The sequence below is a fragment of the Stenella coeruleoalba genome (genome assembly GCF_951394435.1).
Source record: "Stenella coeruleoalba genome assembly, contig: scaffold_37, whole genome shotgun sequence".
Taxonomy (NCBI): domain Eukaryota; kingdom Metazoa; phylum Chordata; class Mammalia; order Artiodactyla; family Delphinidae; genus Stenella; species Stenella coeruleoalba.
This window is the reverse complement of record NW_027645927.1, coordinates 2,218,480-2,238,352: the sequence shown is the minus strand read 5'-3', so window position 1 is coordinate 2,238,352 and position 19,873 is coordinate 2,218,480. Positions and strand designations below refer to the sequence as shown.

The 19,873-nt window shown below is 43.7% G+C and overlaps 1 long non-coding RNA gene across 9 annotated transcripts in view; it reads left to right on the top strand.

Moving 5' to 3' along the window:
* Positions 1-19,873, top strand: part of LOC307181459 — a 1,863,373-nt gene that overhangs the window by 669,215 nt on the left and 1,174,285 nt on the right. For 8 of the 9 annotated variants that reach the window (XR_013826807.1, XR_013826808.1, XR_013826809.1 and 5 more), the window contains exon 2: positions 3,548-3,629. The exons of the other annotated variant lie outside the window; for it this stretch is intronic. This is a non-coding gene — a long non-coding RNA (uncharacterized lncRNA). The remainder of the gene's footprint in view (positions 1-3,547; positions 3,630-19,873) is intronic. 9 annotated transcript variants of the gene reach the window in all.

The following is a 19,873-nucleotide window of genomic DNA, read 5'->3' as shown; positions in this document are numbered from 1 at the left end:
TCTCCAATCCTATCACTGCTGCGTTTATGCCCCTGTACACATGCTTGATTCTCTTTCGGAGACATAGCAATCCCTAGGTTTTAAGGTACTTACTAGTCAGGTACATTCTTAGGCGTTTAATATGCGGTGTTGAGTCCATTTCATTGAGCAAAGAGTAGCTCTTGTCTATTCAATATTTGACTTAAGGAACTTTATCTGTGCTCATTTCAATCTCTGGTTTTATGCAGCACCCCAACTCACCTTTCCCCTTAAGCAAGCATAAGTTGGTTTTCTAAATTTGAGACCCTGTTCTCTTCTGTAATTCAGTTCCTTTTAGCCAAGTTTACATTCCGTGTATTACTGATATCTTATGATGTTTCTTTTTCTGTGTGACTTATTTTAGTTAGAATCATCATACCTGAATCCACTCATTGTGCTGCTAAGGGCCTGATGACACAGATTTCATTGCTGAGTGATATTGCTTTGTAAGTAAATACCACAACTTCTTTATCCATTTTTCACTTTCTGCGATGTTGAACTTGTACTGTAAACGAGGTTCTTGTAAACAGAGCCATTCCAAACTTTGGGGTGGCTGTGTCTTTTTCATTTTAATTTCCCTAAGCTATAGGACCATAAGTGGAAGTGCCCTAGGTTCTGTTGCTTTGTTTTTTAGTTGTTTCAGGAAACACCATACACTTCTCCCAAGTGGTTCTTGGCAATTTACATCCCGCCCATCAGCATAACAAGGCTCCCAGTTCTCCATGGCCTGTCCTGCCTTTCTGGATTTTACACTTTTTTCAGATGGCCCTTTTGACCGGGGGGAAGTGAGACTTCATTGTAGTGCAGATTTCTTTGCAAGTTTGCTTGGTTGGCCAAAAAGGGCGTATGCGTTTTTTCCTGAATATATTCAGGAAAAAACGCATACGCCCTTTTTGGCCAAGTGCATCATTGTGGACGTTCTGCCTCTTTTCCTATGCTTTCAATGCAATTCCAGTCTACCTCCTGAAATCGGTTTCCTGCAATTCTGCCCCGCTTTCAAGTCCTCTTGGCAGCCTTACTTCAGTCTATTTTTGGACGATAGCTGTCATTTATAACTCTGCAGGTTTGTGAATTACAGTGCCCTTGAGCTCCTTTCTTCAACTCGCTTTCTTGTGACCTTGCCGCAACACCGCAGGATGTCTTCAGGCCCTAATCTGGTTCCGGCACGGCACGCTGAGCCTTTGGTTAATTCCTCTTCCTGGTGGGAAATGAGAGTTAAATTTGCCCATCCAGACACCTCCAGCTAGTCTCTCATTGGTTCTCGCTATTCCTGTTCATCTTCCACAGAAATTGCAAACTAGGCCAAACAGGAGGTTAAAGGGACTGACTCTCCAAGTGGGGAGAGTGTTAGTAAAGCGTCTGGAATGTTGCACCCGAGTACCAGGGTACGAAAACTGAGACATATTTGAACACGTCTCCCGATCACATGGTTGATCATACTCTAGGTTCCACATGCATGTTTTAGCTGAAGGAAGAATACCTTAAACCTGGGTGGTTGAAACCCGTGGAATGGGTACCATGCAATATGACTTCAAAGGGTCTTCATTTGCTCACGAACCTCTCCAATCCTATCACTGCTGCGTTTATGCCCCTGTACACATGCTTGATTCTCTTTCGGAGACATAGCAATCCATAGGTTTTAAGATACTTACTAGTCAGGTACATTCTTAGGCGTTTAATATGCGGTGTTGAGTCCATTTCGTTGAGCAAGGAGTAGCTCTTGTCTATTCCATATGTGGCTTAAGGAACTTTATCTGTGCTCATTTCAATCTCTGGTTTTATGCAGCACCCCAACTCACCTTTCCCCTTAAGCAAGCATAAGTTGGTTTTCTAAATTTGAGACCCTGTTCTGTTCTGTAATTCAGTTCCTGTGTAGCCAAGTTTCCATTCCGTGTATTACTGATATCTTATGATGTTTCTTTTTCTGTGTGACTTATTTCAGTTAGAATCATCATACCTGAATCCACTCATTGTGCTGCTAAGGGCCTGATGACATAGATTTCATTGCTGAGTGATATTGCTTTGTAAGTAAATACCACAACTTCTTTATCCATTTTTCACTTTCTGCAATGTTGAACTTGTACTGTAAACGAGGTTTTTGTAAACAGAGGCGTCCCAAACTTTGGGGTGGCTGTGTCTTTTTGATTTTAATTTCCCTAAGCTATAGGACCATAAGTGGCAGTGCCCTAGGCTCTGTTGCTTTGTTTTTTAGATGTTTCAGGAAACACCATACACTTCTCCTGAGTGTCTGTTGGTAATTTAAATCCCGCCCATCAGCATAACAAGGCTCCCAGTTCTCCATGGCCTGTCCTGCCTTTCTGGATTTTATACTTTTTTCAGATGGCCCTTTTGACCAGGGGTGGGGGGGAAGTGAGACTTCATTGTAGTGCAGATTTCCTTTGCAAGCTTGCTTGGTTGGCCAAAAAGGGCGTATGCGTTTTTTCCTGAATATATTCAGGAGGAAACGCATACGCCCTTTTTGGCCAAGTGCATCATTGTGGACGTTCTGCCTCTTTTCCTATGCTTTCAATGCAATTCCAGTCTACCTCCTGAAATCGGTTTCCTGCAATTCTGCCCCGCTTTCAAGTCCTCTTGGCAGCCTTACTTCAGTCTATTTTTGGACGATAGCTGTCATTTATAACTCTGCAGGTTTGTGAATTACAGTGCCCCTGAGCTGCTTTCTTCAACTCGCTTTCTTGTGACCTGGCCGCAACACCGCAGGATGGCTTCAGGCCCTAATCTGGTTCCGGCATGGCACGCTGAGCCTTTGGTTAATTCCTCTTCCTGGTGGGAAATGAGAGTTAAATTTGCCCGTCCAGACACCTCCAGCTAGTCTCTCATTGGTTCTCGCTATTCCTGTTCATCTTCCGCAGAAATTGCAAACTGGGCCAAACAGGAGGTTAAAGGGACTGACTCTCCAAGTCGGGAGAGTGTTAGTAAAGCGTCTGGAATGTTGCACCCGAGTACCAGGGGAGGAAAACTGAGACATATTTGAACACGTCTCCCGTTCACATGGTTGATCATACTCTGGGTTCCACATGCATGTTTTAGCTGAAGGAAGAATACGTAAAAGCTGGGTAGTTGAAACCTGTGGAATGGGTACCATGCAATATGACTTCAAAGGGTCTTCATTTGCTCACCGAACCTCTCCAATCCTATCACTGCTGCGTTTATGCCCCTGTACACATGCTTGATTCTCTTTTGGAGACATAGCAATCCATAGGTTTTAAGATACTTACTAGTCAGGTACATTCTTAGGCGTTTAATATGCGGTGTTGAGTCCATTTCGTTGAGCAAGGGGTAGCTCTTGTCTATTCCATATTTGGCTTAAGGAACTTTATCTGTGCTCATTTCAATCTCTGGTTTTATGCAGCACCCCAACTCACCTTTCCCCTTAAGCAAGCATAAGTTTGTTTTCGAAATTTGAGACCCTGTTCTGTTCTGTAATTCAGTTCCTGTGTAGCCAAGTTTACATTCCGTGTATTACAGATATCTTATGATGTTTCTTTTTCTGTGTGACTTATTTCAGTTAGAATCATCATACCTGAATCCACTCATTGTGATGCTAAGGGCCTGATGACACAGATTTAATTGCTGAGTGATATTGCTTTGTAAGTAAATACCACAACTTTTTTATCCATTTTTCACTTTCTGCGATGTTGAACTTGTACTGTAAACGAGGTTCTTGTAAACAGAGCCGTTCCAAACTTTGGGGTGGCTGTGTCTTTTTGATTTTAAATTCCCTAAGCTATAGGACCATAAGTGGAAGTGCCCTAGGCTCTGTTGCTTTGTTTTTTAGATGTTTCAGGAAACACCATACACTTCTCCCGAGTGGTTGTTGGCAATTTACATCCCACCCTTCAGCATAACAAGGCTCCCAGTTCTCCATGGCCTGTCCTGCCTTTCTGGATTTTACACTTTTTTCAGATGGCCCTTTTGACCGGGGGGAAGTGAGACTTCATTGTAGTGCAGATTTCCTTTGCAAGCTTGCTTGGTTGGCCAAAAAGGGCGTATGCGTTTTTTCCTGAATATATTCAGGAAAAAACGCATACGCCCTTATTGGCCAAGTGCATCATTGTGGACGTTCTGCCTCTTTTCCTATGCTTTCAATGCAATTCCAGTCTACCTCCTGAAATCGGTTTCCTGCAATTCTGCCCCGCTTTCAAGTCCTCTTGGCAGCCTTACTTCAGTCTATTTTTGGACGATAGCTGTCATTTATAACTCTGCAGGTTTGTGAATTACAGTGCCCCTGAGCTGCTTTCTTCAACTCGCTTTCTTTTGAGTTGGCCGCAACACCGCAGGATGGCTTCAGGCCCTAATCTGGTTCCGGCACGGCACACTGAGCCTTTGGTTATTTCCTCTTCCTGGTGGGAAATGAGAGTTAAATTTGCCCGTCCAGACACCTCCAGCTAGTCTCTCATTGGTTCTCGCTATTCCTGTTCATCTTCCACAGAAATTGCAAACTGGGCCAAACAGGAGGTTAAAGGGACTGACTCTCCAAGTGGGGAGAGTGTTAGTAAAGCGTCTGGAATGTTGAACCCGAGTACCAGGGGAGGAAAACTGAGACATATTTGAACACGTCTCCCGATCACATGGTTGATCATACTCTAGGTTCCACATGCATGTTTTAGCTGAAGGAAGAATACCTTAAACCTGGGTAGTTGAAACCCGTGGAATGGGTACCATGCAATATGACTTCAAAGGGTCTTCATTTGCTCACCGAACCTCTCCAATCCTATCACTGCTGCGTTTATGCCCCTGTATACATGCTTGATTCTCTTTTGGAGACATAGCAATCCATAGGTTTTAAGATACTTACGAATCAGGTACATTCTTAGGCGTTTAATATGCGGTGTTGAGTCCATTTCATTGAGCAAGGAGTAGCTCTTGTCTATTCCATATTTGGCTTAAGGAACTTTATCTGTGCTCATTTCAATCTCTGGTTTTATGCAGCACCCCAACTCACCTTTCCCCTTAAGCAAGCATAAGTTGGTTTTCGAAATTTGAGACCCTGTTCTGTTCTGTAATTCAGTTCCTGTGTAGCCAAGTTTACATTCCGTGTATTACTGATATCTTATGATGTTTCTTTTTCTGTGTGACTTATTTCAGTTAGAATCATCATACCTGAATCCACTCATTGTGATGCTAAGGGCCTGATGACACAGATTTCATTGCTGAGTGATATTGCTTTGTAAGTAAATACCACAACTTCTTTATCCATTTTTCACTTTCTGCGATGTTGAACTTGTACTGTAAACGAGGTTCTTGTAAACAGAGGCGTCCCAAACTTTGGGGTGCCTGTGTCTTTTTGATTTTAATTTCCCTAATCTATAGGACCATAAGTGGAAGTGCCCTAGGTTCTGTTGCTTTGTTTTTTAGATGTTTCAGGAAACACCATACACTTCTCCAGAGTGGTTGTTGGCAATTTACATCCCGCCCATCAGCATAACAAGGCTCCCAGTTCTCCATGGCCTGTCCTGCCTTTCTGGATTTTACACTTTTTTCAGATGGCCCTTTTGACCGGGGGGAAGTGAGACTTCATTGTAGTGCAGATTTCCTTTGCAAGCTTGCTTGGTTGGCCAAAAAGGGCGTATGCGTTTTTTCCTGAATATATTCAGGAAAAAACGCATACGCCCTTTTTGGCCAAGTGCATCATTGTGGACGTTCTGCCTCTTTTCCTATGCTTTCAATGCAATTCCAGTCTACCTCCTGAAATCGGTTTCCTGCAATTCTGCCCCGCTTTCAAGTCCTCTTGGCAGCCTTACTTCAGTCTATTTTTGGACGATAGCTGTCATTTATAACTCTGCAGGTTTGTGAATTACAGTGCCCCTGAGCTCCTTTCTTCAACTCGCTTTCTTTTGAGCTGGCCGCAACACCGCAGGATGGCTTCAGGCCCTAATCTTGTTCCGGCCCGGCATGCTGAGCCTTTGGTTAATTCCTCTTCCTGGTGGGAAATGAGAGTTAAATTTGCCCGTCCAGACACCTCCAGCTAGCCTCTCATTGGTTCTCGCTATTCCTGTTCATCTTCCGCAGAAATTGCAAAGTGGGCCAAACAGGAGGTTAAAGGGACTGACTCTCCAAGTGGGGAGAGTGTTAGTAAAGCGTCTGGAATGTTGCACCCGAGTACCAGGGGAGGAAAACTGAGACATATTTGAACACGTCTCCCGTTCACATGGTTGATCATACTTGGGTTCCACATGCATGTTTTAGCTGAAGGAAGAATACCTTAAACCTGGAGAGTTAAGACCCGTGTAATGGGTACCATGCAATATGACTTCAAAGGGTCTTCATTTGCTCACCGAACCTCTCCAATCCTATCACTGCTGCGTTTATGCCCCTGTACACATGCTTGATTCTCTTTTGGAGACATAGCAATCCATAGGTTTTAAGATACTTACTAGTCAGGTACATTCTTAGGCGTTTAATATGCGGTGTTGAGTCCATTTCGTTGAGCAAGGAGTAGCTCTTGTCTATTCCATATTTGACTTAAGGAACTTTATCTGTGCTCATTTCAATCTCTGGTTTTATGCAGCACCCCAACTCACCTTTACCCTTAAGCAAGCATAAGTTGGTTTTCTAAATTTGAGACCCTGTTCTGTTCTGTAATTCAGTTCCTGTGTAGCCAAGTTTACATTCCGTGTATTACTGATATCTTATGATGTTTCTTTTTCTGTGTGACTTATTTCAGTTAGAATCATCATACCTGAATCCACTCATTGTGATGCTAAGGGCCTGATGACACAGATTTCATTGCTGAGTGATATTGCTTTGTAAGTAAATACCACAACTTCTTTATCCATTTTTCACTTTCTGCGATGTTGAACTTGTACTGTAAACGAGGTTCTTGTAAACAGAGGCGTCCCAAACTTTGGGGTGGCTGTGTCTTTTTGATTTTAATTTCCCTAATCTATAGGACCATAAGTGGAAGTGCCCTAGGTTCTGTTGCTTTGTTTTTTAGATGTTTCAGGAAACACCATACACTTCTCCAGAGTGGTTGTTGGCAATTTACATCCCGCCCATCAGCATAACAAGGCTCCCAGTTCTCCATGGCCTGTCCTGCCTTTCTGGATTTTACACTTTTTTCAGATGGCCCTTTTGACCGGGGGGAAGTGAGACTTCATTGTAGTGCAGATTTCCTTTGCAAGCTTGCTTGGTTGGCCAAAAAGGGCGTATGCGTTTTTTCCTGAATATATTCAGGAAAAAACGCATACGCCCTTTTTGGCCAAGTGCATCATTGTGGACGTTCTGCCTCTTTTCCTATGCTTTCAATGCAATTCCAGTCTACCTCCTGAAATCGGTTTCCTGCAATTCTGCCCCACTTTCAAGTCCTCTTGGCAGCCTTACTTCAGTCTAGTTTTGGACGATAGCTGTCATTTATAAGTCTGCAGATTTGTGAATTACAGTGCCCCTGAGCTCCTTTCTTCAACTCGCTTTCTTGTGACCTGGCCGCAACACCGCAGGATGGCTTCAGGCCCTAATCTGGTTCCGGCACGGCACGCTGAGCCTTTGGTTAATTCCTCTTCCTGGTGGGAAATGAGAGTTAAATTTGCCCGTCCAGACACCTCCAGCTAGTCTCTCATTGGTTCTCGCTATTCCTGTTCATCTTCCGCAGAAATTGCAAACTGGGCCAAACAGGAGGTTAAAGGGACTGACTCTCCAAGTCGGGAGAGTGTTAGTAAAGCGTCTGGAATGTTGCACCCGAGTACCAGGGGAGGAAAACTGAGACATATTTGAACACGTCTCCCGTTCACATGGTTGATCATACTCTGGGTTCCACATGCATGTTTTAGCTGAAGGAAGAATACGTAAAAGCTGGGTAGTTGAAACCCGTGGAATGGGTACCATGCAATATGACTTCAAAGGGTCTTCATTTGCTCACCGAACCTCTCCAATCCTATCACAGCTGCGTTTACGCCCCTGTACACATGCTTGATTCTCTTTTGGAGACATAGCAATCCATAGGTTTTAAGATACTTACTAGTCAGGTACATTCTTAGGCGTTTAATATGCGGTGTTGAGTCCATTTCGTTGAGCAAGGAGTAGCTCTTGTCTATTCCATATTTGGCTTAAGGAACTTTATCTGTGCTCATTTCAATCTCTGGTTTTATGCAGCACCCCAACTCACCTTTACCCTTAAGCAAGCATAAGTTGGTTTTCGAAATTTGAGACCCTGTTCTGTTCTGTAATTCAGTTCCTGTGTAGCCAAGTTTACATTCCATGTATTACTGATATCTTATGATGTTTCTTTTTCTGTGTGACTTATTTCAGTTAGAATCATCATACCTGAATCCACTCATTGTGCTGCTAAGGGCCTGATGACACAGATTTCATTGCTGAGTGATATTGCTTTGTAAGTAAATACCACAACTTCTTTATCCATTTTTCACTTTCTGCGATGTTGAACTTGTACTGTAAACGAGGTTCTTGTAAACAGAGGCGTCCCAAACTTTGGGGTGGCTGTGTCTTTTTGATTTTAATTTCCCTAAGCTATAGGACCATAAGTGGAAGTGCCCTAGGCTCTGTTGCTTTGTTTTTTAGATGTTTCAGGAAACACCATACACTTCTCCCGAGTGGTTGTTGGCAATTTACATCCCGCCCATCAGCATAACAAGGCTCCCAGTTCTCCATGGCCTGTCCTGCCTTTCTGGATTTTACACTTTTTTCAGATGGCCCTTTTGACCGGGGGTGGGGGGGAAGTGAGACTTCATTGTAGTGCAGATTTCCTTTGCAAGCTTGCTTGGTTGGCCAAAAAGGGCGTATGCGTTTTTTCCTGAATATATTCAGGAGGAAACGCATACGCCCTTTTTGGCCAAGTGCATCATTGTGGACGTTCTGCCTCTTTTCCTATGCTTTCAATGCAATTCCAGTCTACCTCCTGAAATCGGTTTCCTGCAATTCTGCCCCGCTTTCAAGTCCTCTTGGCAGCCTTACTTCAGTCTATTTTTGGACGATAGCTGTCATTTATAACTCTGCAGGTTTGTGAATTACAGTGCCCCTGAGCTCCTTTCTTCAACTCGCTTTCTTTTGAGCTGGCCGCAACACCGCAGGATGGCTTCAGGCCCTAATATGGTTCCGGTACGGCACGCTGAGCCTTTGGTTATTTCCTCTTCCTGGTGGGAAATGAGAGTTAAATTTGCCCGTCCAGACACCTCCAGCTAGCCTCTCATTGGTTCTCGCTATTCCTGTTCATCTTCCGCAGAAATTGCAAAGTGGGCCAAACAGGAGGTTAAAGGGACTGACTCTCCAAGTGGGGAGAGTGTTAGTAAAGCGTCTGGAATGTTGCACCCGAGTACCAGGGGAGGAAAACTGAGACATATTTGAACACGTCTCCCGTTCACATGGTTGATCATACTTGGGTTCCACATGCATGTTTTAGCTGAAGGAAGAATACCTTAAACCTGGAGAGTTAAGACCCGTGTAATGGGTACCATGCAATATGACTTCAAAGGGTCTTCATTTGCTCACCGAACCTCTCCAATCCTATCACTGCTGCGTTTATGCCCCTGTACACATGCTTGATTCTCTTTTGGAGACATAGCAATCCATAGGTTTTACGATACTTACAAGTCAGGTACATTCTTAGGCGTTTAATATGCGGTGTTGAGTCCATTTCGTTCAGCAAGGAGTAGCTCTTGTCTATTCCATATTTGACTTAAGGAACTTTATCTGTGCTCATTTCAATCTCTGGTTTTATGCAGCACCCCAACTCACCTTTACCCTTAAGCAAGCATAAGTTGGTTTTCTAAATTTGAGACCCTGTTCTGTTCTGTAATTCAGTTCCTGTGTAGCCAAGTTTACATTCCGTGTATTACTGATATCTTATGATGTTTCTTTTTCTGTGTGACTTATTTCAGTTAGAATCATCATACCTGAATCCACTCATTGTGATGCTAAGGGCCTGATGACACAGATTTCATTGCTGAGTAATATTGCTTTGTAAGTAAATACCACAACTTCTTTATCCATTTTTCACTTTCTGTGATGTTGAACTTGTACTGTAAACGAGGTTCTTGTAAACAGAGGCGTCCCAAACTTTGGGGTGGCTGTGTCTTTTTGATTTTAATTTCCCTAAGCTATAGGACCATAAGTGGCAGTGCCCTAGGCTCTGTTGCTTTGTTTTTTAGATGTTTCAGGAAACACCATACACTTCTCCTGAGTGTCTGTTGGCAATTTACATCCCGCCCATCAGCATAACAAGGCTCCCAGTTCTCCATGGCCTGTCCTGCCTTTCTGGATTTTACACTTTTTTCAGATGGCCCTTTTGACCGGGGGGAAGTGAGACTTCATTGTAGTGCAGATTTCCTTTGCAAGCTTGCTTGGTTGGCCAAAAAGGGTGTATGCGTTTTTTCCTGAATATATTCAGGAAAAAACGCATACGCCCTTTTTGGCCAAGTGCATCATTGTGGACGTTCTGCCTCTTTTCCTATGCTTTCAATGCAATTCCAGTCTACCTCCTGAAATCGGTTTCCTGCAATTCTGCCCCGCTTTCAAGTCCCCTTGGCAGCCTTACTTCAGTCTATTTTTGGACGATAGCTGTCATTTATAACTCTGCAGGTTTGTGAATTACAGTGCCCCTGAGCTCCTTTCTTCAACTCGCTTTCTTGTGACCTGGCCGCAAACCGAAGGATGGCTTCAGGCCCTAATCTGGTTCCGGCACGGCACGCTGAGCCTTTGGTTATTTCCTTTTCCTGGTGGGAAATGAGAGTTAAATTTGCCGGTCCAGACACCTCCAGCTAGTCTCTCTTTGGTTCTCGCTATTCCTGTTCATCTTCCGCAGAAATTGCAAACTGGGCCAAACAGGAGGTTAAAGGGACTGACTCTCCAAGTGTTGAGAGTGTTAGTAAAGCGTCTGGAATGTTGCACCCGAGTACCAGGGGAGGAAAACTGAGACATATTTGAACACGTCTCCCGTTCACATGGTTGATCATACTTGGGTTCCACATGCATGTTTTAGCTGAAGGAAGAATACCTTAAACCTGGAGAGTTGAGACCCGTGGAATGGGTACCATGCAATATGACTTCAAAGGGTCTTCATTTGCTCACCGAACCTCTCCAATCCTATCACTGCTGCGTTTATGCCCCTGTACACATGATTGATTCTCTTTCGGAGACATAGCAATCCATAGGTTTTAAGATACTTACTAGTCAGGTACATTCTTAGACGTTTAATATGCGGTGTTGAGTCCATTTCGTTGAGCAAGGAGTAGCTCTTGTCTATTCCATATTTGACTTACGGAACTTTATCTGTGCTCATTTCAATCTCTGGTTTTATGCAGCACCCCAACTCACCTTTACCCTTAAGCAAGCATAAGTTGGTTTTCTAAATTTGAGACCCTGTTCTGTTCTGTAATTCAGTTCCTGTGTAGCCAAGTTTACATTCCGTGTATTACTGATATCTTATGATGTTTCTTTTTCTGTGTGACTTACTTCAGTTAGAATCATCATACCTGAATCCACTCATTGTGCTGCTAAGGGCCTGATGACACAGATTTCATTGCTGAGTGATATTGCTTTGTAAGTAAATACCACAACTTCTTTATCCATTTTTCACTTTCTGCGATGTTGAACTTGTACTGTAAACGAGGTTCTTGTAAACAGAGCCGTTCCAAACTTTGGGGTGGCTGTGTCTTTTTGATTTTAATTTCCCTAAGCTATAGGACCATAAGTGGCAGTGCCCTAGGTTCTGTTGCTTTGTTTTTTAGATGTTTCAGGAAACACCATACACTTCTCCCGAGTGGTTGTTGGCAATTTACATCCCGCCCATCAGCATAACAAGGCTCCCAGTTCTCCATGGCCTGTCCTGCCTTTCTGGATTTTACACTTTTTTCAGATGGCCCTTTTGACCGGGGGGAAGTGAGACTTCATTGTAGTGCAGATTTCCTTTGCAAGCTTGCTTGGTTGGCCAAAAAGGGCGTATGTGTTTTTTCCTGAATATATTCAGGAAAAAACGCATACGCCCTTTTTGGCCAAGTGCATCATTGTGGACGTTCTGCCTCTTTTCCTATGCTTTCAATGCAATTCCAGTCTACCTCCTGAAATCGGTTTCCTGCAATTCTGCCCCGCTTTCAAGTCCTCTTGGCAGCCTTACTTCAGTCTATTTTTGGACGATAGCTGTCATTTATAACTCTGCAGGTTTGTGAATTACAGTGCCCCTGAGCTCCTTTCTTCAACTCGCTTTCTTTTGAGCTGGCCGCAACACCGCAGGATGGCTTCAGGCCCTAATATGGTTCCGGTACGGCACGCTGAGCCTTTGGTTATTTCCTCTTCCTGGTGGGAAATGAGAGTTAAATTTGCCCGTCCAGACACCTCCAGCTAGCCTCTCATTGGTTCTCGCTATTCCTGTTCATCTTCCGCAGAAATTGCAAAGTGGGCCAAACAGGAGGTTAAAGGGACTGACTCTCCAAGTGGGGAGAGTGTTAGTAAAGCGTCTGGAATGTTGCACCCGAGTACCAGGGGAGGAAAACTGAGACATATTTGAACACGTCTCCCGTTCACATGGTTGATCATACTTGGGTTCCACATGCATGTTTTAGCTGAAGGAAGAATACCTTAAACCTGGAGAGTTAAGACCCGTGTAATGGGTACCATGCAATATGACTTCAAAGGGTCTTCATTTGCTCACCGAACCTCTCCAATCCTATCACTGCTGCGTTTATGCCCCTGTACACATGCTTGATTCTCTTTTGGAGACATAGCAATCCATAGGTTTTAAGATACTTACTAGTCAGGTACATTCTTAGGCGTTTAATATGCGGTGTTGAGTCCATTTCGTTGAGCAAGGAGTAGCTCTTGTCTATTCCATATTTGACTTAAGGAACTTTATCTCTGCTCATTTCAATCTCTGGTTTTATGCAGCACCCCAACTCACCTTTACCCTTAAGCAAGCATAAGTTGGTTTTCTAAATTTGAGACCCTGTTCTGTTCTGTAATTCAGTTCCTGTGTAGCCAAGTTTACATTCCGTGTATTACTGATATCTTATGATGTTTCTTTTTATGTGTGACTTACTTCAGTTAGAATCATCATACCTGAATCCACTCATTGTGCTGCTAAGGGCCTGATGACACAGATTTCATTGCTGAGTGATATTGCTTTGTAAGTAAATACCACAACTTCTTTATCCATTTTTCACTTTCTGCGATGTTGAACTTGTACTGTAAACGAGGTTCTTGTAAACAGAGCCATTCCAAACTTTGGGGTGGCTGTGTCTTTTTGATTTTAATTTCCCTAAGCTATAGGACCATAAGTGGAAGTGCCCTAGGTTCTGTTGCTTTGTTTTTTAGATGTTTCAGGAAACACCATACAATTCTCCCGAGTGGTTGTTGGCAATTTACATCCCGCCCATCAGCATAACAAGGCTCCCAGTTCTCCATGGCCTGTCCTGCCTTTCTGGATTTTACACTTTTTTCAGATGGCCCTTTTGACCGGGGGGAAGTGAGACTACATTGTAGTGCAGATTTCCTTTGCAAGCTTGCTTGGTTGGCCAAAAAGGGCGTATGTGTTTTTTCCTGAATATATTCAGGAAAAAACGCATACGCCCTTTTTGGCCAAGTGCATCATTGTGGACGTTCTGCCTCTTTTCCTATGCTTTCAATGCAATTCCAGTCTACCTCCTGAAATCGGTTTCCTGCAATTCTGCCCCGCTTTCAAGTCCCCTTGGCAGCCTTACTTCAGTATATTTTTGGACGATAGCTGTCATTTATAACTCTGCAGGTTTGTGAATTACAGTGCCCCTGAGCTCCTTTCTTCAACTCGCTTTCTTGTGACCTGGCCGCAAACCGCAGGATGGCTTCAGGCCTTAATCTGGTTCCAGCACGGCACGCTGAGCCTTTGGTTATTTCCTTTTCCTGGTGGGAAATGAGAGTTAAATTTGCCCGTCCAGACACCTCCAGCTAGTCTCTCTTTGGTTCTCGCTATTCCTGTTCATCTTCCGCAGAAATTGCAAACTGGGCCAAACAGGAGGTTAAAGGCGCTGACTCTCCAAGTGTTGAGAGTGTTAGTAAAGCGTCTGGAATCTTGCACCCGAGTACCAGGGGAGGAAAACTGAGACATATTTGAACACGTCTCCCGTTCACATGGTTGATCATACTTGGGTTCCACATGCATGTTTTAGCTGAAGGAAGAATACCTTAAACCTGGAGAGTTGAGACCCGTGTAATGGGTACCATGCAATATGACTTCAAAGGGTCTTCATTTGCTCACCGAACCTCTCCAATCCTATCACTGCTGCGTTTATGCCCCTGTACACATGCTTGATTCTCTTTCGGAGACATAGCAATCCATAGGTTTTAAGATACTTACTAGTCAGGTACATTCTTAGGCGTTTAATATGCGGTGTTGAGTCCATTTCGTTGAGCAAGGAGTAGCTCTTGTCTATTCCATATTTGACTTAAGGAACTTTATCTGTGCTCATTTCAATCTCTGGTTTTATGCAGCACCCCAACTCACCTTTACCCTTAAGCAAGCATAAGTTGGTTTTCTAAATTTGAGACCCTGTTCTCTTCTGTAATTCAGTTCCTGTGTAGCCAAGTTTACATTCCGTGTATTACTGATATCTTATGATGTTTCTTTTTCTGTGTGACTTACTTCAGTTAGAATCATCATACCTGAATCCACTCATTGTGCTGCTAAGGGCCTGATGACACAGATTTCATTGCTGAGTGATATTGCTTTGTAAGTAAATACCACAACTTCTTTATCCATTTTTCACTTTCTGCGATGTTGAACTTGTACTGTAAACGAGGTTCTTGTAAACAGAGCCGTTCCAAACTTTGGGGTGGCTGTGTCTTTTTGATTTTAATTTCCCTAAGCTATAGGACCATAAGTGGAAGTGCCCTAGGTTCTGTTGCTTTGTTTTTTAGATGTTTCAGGAAACACCATACACTTCTCCCGAGTGGTTGTTGGCAATTTACATCCCGCCCATCAGCATAACAAGGCTCCCAGTTCTCCATGGCCTGTCCTGCCTTTCTGGATTTTACACTTTTTTCAGATGGCCCTTTTGACCGGGGGGAAGTGAGACTTCATTGTAGTGCAGATTTCCTTTGCAAGCTTGCTTGGTTGGCCAAAAAGGGCGTATGCGTTTTTTCCTGAATATATTCAGGAAAAAACGCATACGCCCTTTTTGGCCAAGTGCATCATTGTGGACGTTCTGCCTCTTTTCCTATGCTTTCAATGCAATTCCAGTCAACTCCTGAAATTGGTTTCCTGCAATTCTGCCCCGCTTTCAAGTCCTCTTGGCAGCCTTACTTCAGTCTATTTTTGGACGATAGCTGTCATTTATAACTCTGCAGGTTTGTGAATTACAGTGCCCCTGAGCTCCTTTGTTCAACTCGCTTTCTTTTGAGCTGGCCGCAACACCGCAGGATGGCTTCAGGCCCTAATCTGGTTCCGGTACGGCACGCTGAGCCTTTGGTTATTTCCTCTTCCTGGTGGGAAATGAGAGTTAAATTTGCCCGTCCAGACACCTCCAGCTAGCCTCTCATTGGTTCTCGCTATTCCTGTTCATCTTCCGCAGAAATTGCAAACTGGGCCAAACAGGAGGTTAAAGGCGCTGACTCTCCAAGTGGGGAGAGTGTTAGTAAAGTGTCTGGAATGTTGCACCCGAGTACCAGGGGAGGAAAACTGAGACATATTTGAACACGTCTCCCGTTCACATGGTTGATCATACTCTGGGTTCCACATGCATGTTTTAGCTGAAGGAAGAATACCTTAAACCTGGAGAGTTAAGACCCGTGAAATGGGTACCATGCAATATGACTTCAAAGGGTCTTTATTTGCTCACCGAACCTCTACAATCCTATCACTGCTGCGTTTATGCCCCTGTACACATGCTTGATTCTCTTTCGGAGACATAGCAATCCACAGGTTTTAAGATACTTACTAGTCAGGTACATTCTTAGGCGTTTAATATGCGGTGTTGAGTCCATTTCGTTGAGCAAGGAGTAGCTCTTGTCTATTCCATATTTGACTTAAGGAACTTTATCTGTGCTCATTTCAATCTCTGGTTTTATGCAGCACCCCAACTCACCTTTACCCTTAAGCAAGCATAAGTTGGTTTTCTAAATTTGAGACCCTGTTCTGTTCTGTAATTCAGTTCCTGTGTAGCCAAGTTTACATTCCGTGTATTACTGATATCTTATGATGTTTCTTTTTCTGTGTGACTTACTTCAGTTAGAATCATCATACCTGAATCCACTCATTGTGCTGCTAAGGGCCTGATGACACAGATTTCATTGCTGAGTGATATTGCTTTGTAAGTAAATACCACAACTTCTTTATCCATTTTTCACTTTCTGCGATGTTGAACTTGTACTGTAAACGATGTTCTTGTAAACAGAGCCATTCCAAACTTTGGGGTGGCTGTGTCTTTTTGATTTTAATTTCCCTAAGCTATAGGACCATAAGTGGAAGTGCCCTTGGTTCTGTTGCTTTGTTTTTTAGATGTTTCAGGAAACACCATACAATTCTCCCGAGTGGTTGTTGGCAATTTACATCCCGCCCATCAGCATAACAAGGCTCCCAGTTCTCCATGGCCTGTCCTGCCTTTCTGGATTTTACACTTTTTTCAGATGGCCCTTTTGACCGGGGGGAAGTGAGACTTCATTGTAGTGCACATTTCCTTTGCAAGCTTGCTTGGTTGGCCAAAAAGGGCGTATGCGTTTTTTCCTGAATATATTCAGGAAAAAACGCATACGCCCTTTTTGGCCAAGTGCATCATTGTGGACGTTCTGCCTCTTTTCCTATGCTTTCAATGCAATTCCAGTCTACCTCCTGAAATCGGTTTCCTGCAATTCTGCCCCGCTTTCAAGTCCCCTTGGCAGCCTTACTTCAGTCTATTTTTGGACGATAGCTGTCATTTATAACTCTGCAGGTTTGTGAATTACAGTGCCCCTGAGTTCCTTTCTTCAACTCGCTTTCTTTGGAGCTGGCCGCAACACCGCAGGATGGCTTCAGGCCCTAATCTGGTTCCGGCACGGCACGCTGAGCCTTTGGTTATTTCCTTTTCCTGGTGGGAAATGAGAGTTAAATTTGCCCGTCCAGACACCTCCAGCTAGTCTCTCTTTGGTTCTCGCTATTCCTGTTCATCTTCCGCAGAAATTGCAAACTGGGCCAAACAGGAGGTTAAAGGCGCTGACTCTCCAAGTGGGGAGAGTGTTAGTAAAGTGTCTGGAATGTTGCACCCGAGTACCAGGGGAGGAAAACTGAGACATATTTGAACACGTCTCCCGTTCACATGGTTGATCATACTTGGGTTCCACATGCATGTTTTAGCTGAAGGAAGAATACCTTAAACCTGGGGAGTTGAGACCCGTGGAATGGGTACCATGCAATATGACTTCAAAGGGTCTTCATTTGCTCACCGAACCTCTCCAATCCTATCACTGCTGCGTTTATGCCCCTGTACACATGCTTGATTCTCTTTCGGAGACATAGCAATCCATAGGTTTTACGATACTTACTAGTCAGGTACATTCTTAGGCGTTTAATATGCGGTGTTGAGTCCATTTCGTTGAGCAAGGAGTAGCTCTTGTCTATTCCATATTTGGCTTAAGGAACTTTATCTGTGCTCATTTCAATCTCTGGTTTTATGCAGCACCCCAACTCACCTTTACCCTTAAGCAAGCATAAGTTGGTTTTCTAAATTTGAGACCCTGTTCTGTTCTGTAATTCAGTTCCTGTGTAGCCAAGTTTACATTCCGTGTATTACTGATATCTTATGATGTTTCTTTTTATGTGTGACTTACTTCAGTTAGAATCATCATACCTGAATCCACTCATTGTGCTGCTAAGGGCCTGATGACACAGATTTCATTGCTGAGTGATATTGCTTTGTAAGTAAATACCACAACTTCTTTATCCATTTTTCACTTTCTGCGATGTTGAACTTGTACTGTAAACGAGGTTCTTGTAAACAGAGCCGTTCCAAAGTTTGGGGTGGCTGTGTCTCTTTGATTTTAATTTCCCTAAGCTATAGGACCATAAGTGGAAATGCCCTAGGTTCTGTTGCTTTGTTTTTTAGATGTTTCAGGAAACACCATATACTTCTCCCGAGTGGTTGTTGGCAATTTACATCCCGCCCATCAGCATAACAAGGCTCCCAGTTCTCCATGGCCTGTCCTGCCTTTCTGGATTTTACACTTTTTTCAGATGGCCCTTTTGACCGGGGGGAAGTGAGACTTCATTGTAGTGCACATTTCCTTTGCAAGCTTGCTTGGTTGGCCAAAAAGGGCGTATGCGTTTTTTCCTGAATATATTCAGGAAAAAACGCATACGCCCTTTTTGGCCAAGTGCATCATTGTGGACGTTCTGCCTCTTTTCCTATGCTTTCAATGCAATTTCAGTCTACCTCCTGAAATCGGTTTCCTGCAATTCTGCCCCGCTTTCAAGTCCTCTTGGCAGCCTTAGTTCAGTCTATTTTTGGACGATAGCTGTCATTTATAACTCTGCAGGTTTGTGAATTACAGTGCCCCTGAGCTCCTTTCTTCAACTCGCTTTCTTGTGACCTGGCCGCAACACCGCAGGATGGCTTCAGGCCCTAATCTGGTTCCGGCCCGGCATGCTGAGCCTTTGGTTAATTCCTCTTCCTGGTGGGAAATGAGAGTTAAATTTGCCCGTCCAGACACCTCCAGCTAGCCTCTCATTGGTTCTCGCTATTCCTGTTCATCTTCCGCAGAAATTGCAAACTGGGCCAAACAGGAGGTTAAAGGCGCTGACTCTCCAAGTGGGGAGAGTGTTAGTAAAGCGTCTGGAATGTTGCACCCGAGTACCAGGGGAGGAAAACTGAGACATATTTGAACACGTCTCCCGTTCACATGGTTGATCATACTCTGGGTTCCACATGCATGTTTTAGCTGAAGGAAGAATACCTTAAACCTGGAGAGTTGAGACCCGTGGAATGGGTACCATGCAATATGACTTCAAAGGGTCTTCATTTGCTCACCGAACCTCTCCATTCCTATCACTGCTGCGTTTATTCCCCTGAACACACGCTTGATTCTCTTTTGGAGACATAGCAATCCATAGGTTTTAAGATACTTACTAGTCAGGTACATTCTTAGGGGTTTAATGTGGGGTTTTGAGTCCATTTCGTTGAGCAAGGAGTAGCTCTTGTCTATTCCATATTTGGCTTAAGGAACTTTATCTGTGCTCATTTCAATCTCTGGTTTTATGCAGCACCCCAACTCACCTTTCCCCTTAAGCAAGCATAAGTTGGTTTTCTAAATTTGAGACCCTGTTCTGTTTTGGAATGCAGTTCCTGTGTAGCCAAGTTTACATTCCGTGTATTAGTGATATCTTATGATGTTTCTTTTTCTGTGTGACTTATTTCAGTTAGAATCATCGTACCTGAATCCACTCATTATGCTGCTACGGGCCTGATGACATAGATTTCATTGCTGAGTGATACTGCATTGTACGTAAGTACCACAAGTTCTTTATCCATTTTTCACTTTCTGCGATGTTGAACTTGTACTGTAAACGAGGTTCTTGTAAACAGAGGCGTCCCAAACTTTGGGGTGGCTGTGTCTTTTTGATTTTAATTTCCCTAAGCTATAGGACCATAAGTGGCAGTGCCCTAGGCTCTGTTGCTTTGTTTTTTAGATGTTTCAGGAAACACCATACACTTCTCCCGAGTGGTTGTTGGCAATTTACATCCCGCCCATCAGCATAACAAGGCTCCCAGTTCTCCATGGCCTGTCCTGCCTTTCTGGATTTTACACTTTTTTCAGATGGCCCTTTTGACCGGGGGGAAGTGAGACTTCATTGTAGTGCAGATTTCCTTTGCAAGCTTGCTTGGTTGGCCAAAAAGGGCGTATGCGTTTTTTCCTGAATATATTCAGGAAAAAACCTATACGCCCT